This window comes from Aptenodytes forsteri, unplaced genomic scaffold (assembly GCF_000699145.1).
Source record: "Aptenodytes forsteri isolate BGI_AS27 unplaced genomic scaffold, ASM69914v1 Scaffold105, whole genome shotgun sequence".
Lineage (NCBI taxonomy): Eukaryota > Metazoa > Chordata > Aves > Sphenisciformes > Spheniscidae > Aptenodytes > Aptenodytes forsteri.
The window spans coordinates 1,806,417-1,812,841 of NW_008796112.1; positions in this window are offsets into that span (position 1 = coordinate 1,806,417).

The following is a 6,425-nucleotide window of genomic DNA, read 5'->3' on the forward strand; positions in this document are numbered from 1 at the left end:
AGTGGTTTTGTGTGCTCTACTTTCTCATCTCATCAAAGAGCAGGGGTTCCTGGATAACATGTGAAGAAGCACTACTCTAGATCACCTCAGGTCAGTGTAGCTGTTTAATGAACAGTAAACCAAAATGAAACTATCTAATGATATGTTCTCTAACCAATGTAATGCATCCAGTTAATGGGCTAGAGCACATCACTGGAGCTGACTCTGATAGGACAGCTTTTTCCCTACTATACACTGGCTCTAAAATCAAGCGTTTCTTTTCTGTTGGTGCAGACTTATTAAAGCCACCCATGATGGGAAAAATCCATTGGTGTTATAATGTTAAAGTAGAAAGCTACAGTTTGCAAGAGGCATTAAAGGAGATGAGAAAAGATTCTGTACATTAAAATAAAAATAACAAAGATAGAAATCGCAGGGGTCCAGTACTACCAAGGGAAGATGAGGAAATAACAGAAGACAAAGAAAAGATTAATTGTTCAATGTCTTCTTTGCTTAAGTCTTCACAGTAAAAGGTTAATTCCTACCAGATGCTTAGAATAATTAAAATTAGCAAGAAACTGGAGTATAGAGAGTAGGAAAAGAATAGGTTAAATATGTTCAGCTGGGTTAGATATATTCAAATTAGCAAGCTGTAAGGAAATTTACCCTGGAGTATTTAAGGAAATAGCTGAAACAATCTGAACCATTACATGATTATCTTTAAGAACTTGTGGAGAAGTGAGGACTCAAAGGACTTAAGAAGGACAAATTTCTTTCTTCTTTTTTTTTTTCTTCGTAAAGGAAAAAGAAATGACCAGGAGAATTACAGATTAGTCTAGCTGCAAATACCCAATTGGTTACTGATTTGTTCAAGTAACTAGCCATCTTAGAATATCCAGCCAATAGCAAGATAATAAGCAGTCCACATATTTTTGTCAAGAGTAAAATCACGCCATGTTAATTTAATTTCCTTTTTTGACAGAATAATTGGCCTTGCGAATAAGGGGCAAGCAGTAGATATGCTATGACATGACTTTGCAAAATTGAATGAAACATTCGTATAAACAAGCTAGTGAAGCATTGAAAGGTGAAGCTATTACGGGTGCAAGAATGGATGAAAAAGTATTTCTCGATAGTTTGCTGTCAAACTGAGAAATCATACCAGTTGGGATGCACAAGAATTTTTCTGGGTACTATTTGCTTTGAAGTTTTGCTTAATGACTAGGATAACAAAATATACAGTGCACTTAGAACATTTCTAAATCACATCACAAAGACTTAAGCATTCTGGAGCAAAAGATTTTAATTCAACCTGATCTTGAGATATTGGAGCAAGTGTCTGGAATCAATACAGTAAGGTTCAGCAAACAGATGTGAAGCTTTACCTGTACAAGAAAAAACTCTAATATGCCATTACAAACTGTGGAATAATCGGCAATGTAACATTGCTGCATGACATGAATATCTGGATAAAGCAAATCATGATCCCAATACACAACAGTATTATGTTGCTGTTGCTAAAAAAGGCAGGCACTACTTGGTAGCCAAAACATCTGTTTGGCTGACAACTGACTCTTACCACCACTATCCATGATTGTTATGTCCTTGCCTTGAGTTTGATGGCACAGTCCTAAGATGCCTGAAAAGGAGACAGGGAAGGACAACCGGGAAATACAAAAAAAGCACCTTATTTCATTTCTCATGTGGGATGTGAATTTCTTTCCATAGGAAGACCCTGTTTCTTGGTGAGGAAAGCCATCCTCCCAAGCCAGTAGTAAACCAGCCCTTAATACATTCACTGTAGTCTTTTCTTGATGGCATTTCAAATATATCTATGTCAACACTGGCTGACAATGCATGCTTCAAATCCAGGGTATACTTTAGAGACAGCAGCACTCTTTCGAAAGACATTTTGAAACCAGACGATTTTGTTAATCTGTCTCTCCCTCTCTAATAGACTTACACTAACCAGTCTCTCGTGCATAGTCTACTGTTCCCACGAATTGCTGGAGAGTGAGGACTTGATGTTCCCCAGTTCAAGAAAAAGCCTCAGGAAATTGCAAAAAGTCCTAAAAAGCCACAGTTTGTTTTCATAACATTCTTTTCCTTTTAGAGAAGTAATAGATTTTTTTTTAACATTCTCTCCGATATTTCAGGAGTTAATAGACAGTAATGATCTTAAAACTGCAGAAAAAACTATGGCACAAGACACGGGAAAGATAGCTTGGCTAATTATCAGAGCTTCGTTTATGTAGGAAAAAAGGATGTGTAAGTTACACCAAAGAGTCTCAGATTTTTCTTTTTTTTGTCAGCATCTGTTTCTGAATGGATTTCTAGGTTCCCTCTAGATCCTCTCCTCTAGCTATTTTACTATTTACAAGGCAAAAATGTGCATGTATACTATGGCTTGATTTAATATTACTTAATTTAAGACTGTCTAAAAGCCAGGCATCCAAGTAGTCCCATTTTACAAAAGGGGGAGTTCAGCGTGGCATTAATCTCCTGCAAAGATCGATGTTTCAGGCTGTGATATGGCTTACACTCTGGAGATGCTGCTCCTTCTACAGGCTATGGGTGTGAATTTTAGATGACTAAATGAAAATGAGACAAATCATAATCTATAATACAATTCACAATAATGTGACACCCCGTATCTTCTTTCCAGTCATATACAGAAGGCTTCTTTCTCTCACGTAACAAATGAGATTTTAAAGGAGTCTGCTGCTATAACTAAATAATATCATATATCCATGGAGCATAGCAAAGCTGGTGTCATTTGTTCACTCTTTCTCTTCCTCTTCTTCCTCTGGTCTCCTCTTTTCCTTCTCACCTTCACATTCATGAGACTTGTAAAGTAACCAGGACACAATTATTTTCTGCCAGGCAAAGGAAACCTGAGGCACAAGAAATTTTGGGTCTGTCTGAAAAGAATCTAAAATTTTACTCTATTATACATCCCCTCCACTTAACATGATTGTATATATACTTCTCCCCATACTGGGATGTGGTTGACAAGATCGTTTCCAAGTCTTCAGGGTGCCAAGTGCTGCAATGATTTCACTTCACTGAAGACAGTTGTCACTGGCTTTTCCTAGGGACCTTGACACAGCCTTGCTGAAAGAGTTGAGAGATTTGTTTTACCGAATATACGCTGTCCTGCACAGTGCTGAGCTTCTTTGAGGGGGATCTATGCCATTCATTTGCACTTTATATGCACAAGAAGATGTTAAAGGGCATTCAGTGTTTTCAGAAAAAAAAAAAAAATTAATTGCAGGATCAAGTTCTCAAAGATCATCCTAAGTTTGAATTTAGAGCTCTCGTTACAAATCCATTCACCTGGAAATCATTGTAAGAGGATCAGATTGAGTTTGTAATACAGGTGTGATCTGATGACAATATTTCTCTTAATATTCAAGGGAAAAGGTTCAAATTTGCCTTTCCAAAAACATGGTCCAGCCTTGCCTGGGAGCCCATTTCAAAATGCACCATGCATGTTACTGGAGCCCCTCCCAAAACACTGGGTGCTTAGAACTGGCTGTTCCGGGTGACAGTTCTCCTCTTTGTTTTCAGCTTGTTGCATTTATTATTAGAGGACAAGCAACAATACATTAAAAGCTTTCTTAATGTTTGTTTCTATTAGGCAATTGTATTTGCCATGGGGATAATATGCAATCAGGGCTGGAAGAAGCAGCAATGTTTGCAAACTATGGGTGGGTGAGGTGAAAATTTTTAGTGGGTGCATCCAAGAACAGAAGGAGAAGGGTCTACAAGGCAGACTTTTCATTTAAGTGTGGTCCAAGTATTCAAATGTGGGGAATTGCTCCTTTAGCAGAAAATATAAAACGCCTTTAACAGGTTGAATTGAGCAACAGATATCACATGATCAGCAGCTGCTGCTAATGTAACTAGTGCTACTATGCTTATCCCTATAAATGAGCTAGTTATTTATTACTTTCAAAGAGAGGAATGCTTATTCTATACATATGTCCATACTGTTTTCATTAGCGAAGGTTTATCCACTGAAAGAAACAGCTTACTATGTAAATGTCCTCACCAATGTCCTGTGATAACAGGAGCTGCAAGTTAATTGTGTTTCATCAAAGTGTTTCCTTTATTTAGCTTAAATGTGTCGGGTTTTCTCCATTTCACTGGTACAGCATTTTCAGATCTGGAGCTGCCAACAAAGCCTGCAAAACGCCACCTTTGAGACAACAAACAGACTGTTTAACCACCTGTGTGAACGTGCAATTCACAGATTTGCTCATAAACGCAAGAGATTTTGCAGGAGCACAGGCTATACCTGCTATTGTACAACAGCATCTTCTTACACAAAGTTTTGTACATTTGACCTCAAATAAACCTCATTCAGAAAAAGGGAAACTATACAGAAATGCTCCTCTACAGCAGTCACTCTTTCAGATACCTCTACCACAATTTCTATTTTTTTCCCTTCACTCTATCAGGAATAGTTCAAGACTCTCAGCTCCTGCCTTGGAACAGGAGAATGGATTAGAAGATCTCTCGGCTCCTTCTAGCACTATTCTTCTGTTTCTCTGTTTCAAACTGTGATATTCAGGTCCTTCTCCAACCCCTCCACCCCACCTCCCTTATATGGCTACATCTAACCTTGATATCCCAACTTCTCCTTACTGCTTCTTTGAATTCCTGTTCTTCAGAGCCGAGAACAACTTGATTATTCATTTTATCTGGACTAAAAGTGGACACCATGTAAAATACAGTCTTGCCTCAACTCCTTTATTTTACTGAGTTTTCTATGTCATTTCTGTTTTAAAATAACAGAAAATATGACAAAAATGCACACTGGACTAGTTTAGCAGAGGCTGAAGGTTTCAGCCTACTAATCACCATAGGTTTTCTTTGATTTAGATGACAGATTTCAACACTTAAGAGAGAAAATATGACTATAAGAAATCATTCTTCTGACTCGATGCTCTTGGAAATCTGTTCCTGAAGCAAATCAAAGAAATCAGTGTTTATCTATTTTTCAGCATAGTTATTTTCCCTGTTATCAGCTGTCTGAAAAATGTGTGCAATAACCTATGGCTGAAGTGAGCCTCCAATCTTACCATCAGCTTTTGCAGTTGCTCCCAGAAAATATAATGATGTTTCATTATTGCTCCCACATTGCCCTGAGGTCTGTTACGGAATGTGCTAAGACTACACACCGTTGGCCAAGGTATAATAGAAAGAAGCAGGTGGCAAAATAAAATACAATTTTAATTTCCTGCCATATACTAACATTTTACTATACCCAAAGCAAAGAAGGATTATAAATAAGATCTTACTTTTTGTTTGTCACTTGATTGATGAACTGTTTAAGTAATTCTCACTAAATGTATTTAAAACATATTTTTCCCTGCCACAACGTGCTCTTGGATTTCTTCTCTGGGAACTTGTGTTTACAGAGCTTTGCAAAGCATAAGTGCTGTAGCTGAGTTAGCAAAATTCCTTGGCTTGCTTGTGTAGGATTGGGCATATAGACAAAATACTGGAGTGACAATCTGTAAGCAGAATACCACTGCTTCAATTTCTGCCAAGTTGATAGCAGTGGTTCACTGCCAGATGATAAAGAAATGTCGAAATTATCAGCAAAAGAACTTTGTGACTTACAGACTGTACTGATGTCTGATTACTACTCCAGTTGGGGAATACAGAATTGGGTAAATGTGTAACTACAGCAGAATCAAACCAAACCACTTGGTGCTAGCCTGGAGAAGCTGGCCATCTAGAAGGAGTCGGTGACTGATTAACTGAAGAGCAAATGCCATGCTAAAGCAGATAGCACAGAGTGAATAGACTGGCCTCTTTCTAGTTTTTGACTGCGCTGTGCCGCTTTATATTTACTAAGGTCAGTCATGGTCCTGTGCCTATTCTGAAATAAGCAATGCAGAAATGGGCATTATTAAAAAAAAAAACCAACAAACAAAAAACCCCAAACAAAAAAACAACCTGATGGTTGTTTCCAATAGGTGATCCACCGTGTGCACACTCCTGTCGCCTACATGGCAACATACCTTCCTTCATCAGTAGTTCCACAGAAAACAAGGCGAACACTCAGAGCAAAATACTGCTTGGACCTTGTATCCACACATGAGCATTTCAGCTCTGGTTAACTGACTGACAATTAACTCAAAGCAGATAATCCCCTTATAAAACCTAGCTTGGACACTCCCCAAACACTTGTTCCAGGCGACAAATGTGTAAACTTTTCTCCTTGTTCTGACCCTGTTTGGCAGTAGGATATCAACCCCACGCGTATCTACTGTAAAGAATCTCAATCCGATTGCTTTTTCTACTTTGTTCAGAAGTGCAAGGTGCAGGCAGCTTTTCACAGGCACAACATTCTCTCTTCCCAGTCTGAGAAAGAACGCCTATTGTATTGTTTCACAGATTGCTTCCCTAAGCCAAACTCATGACGGAGATTG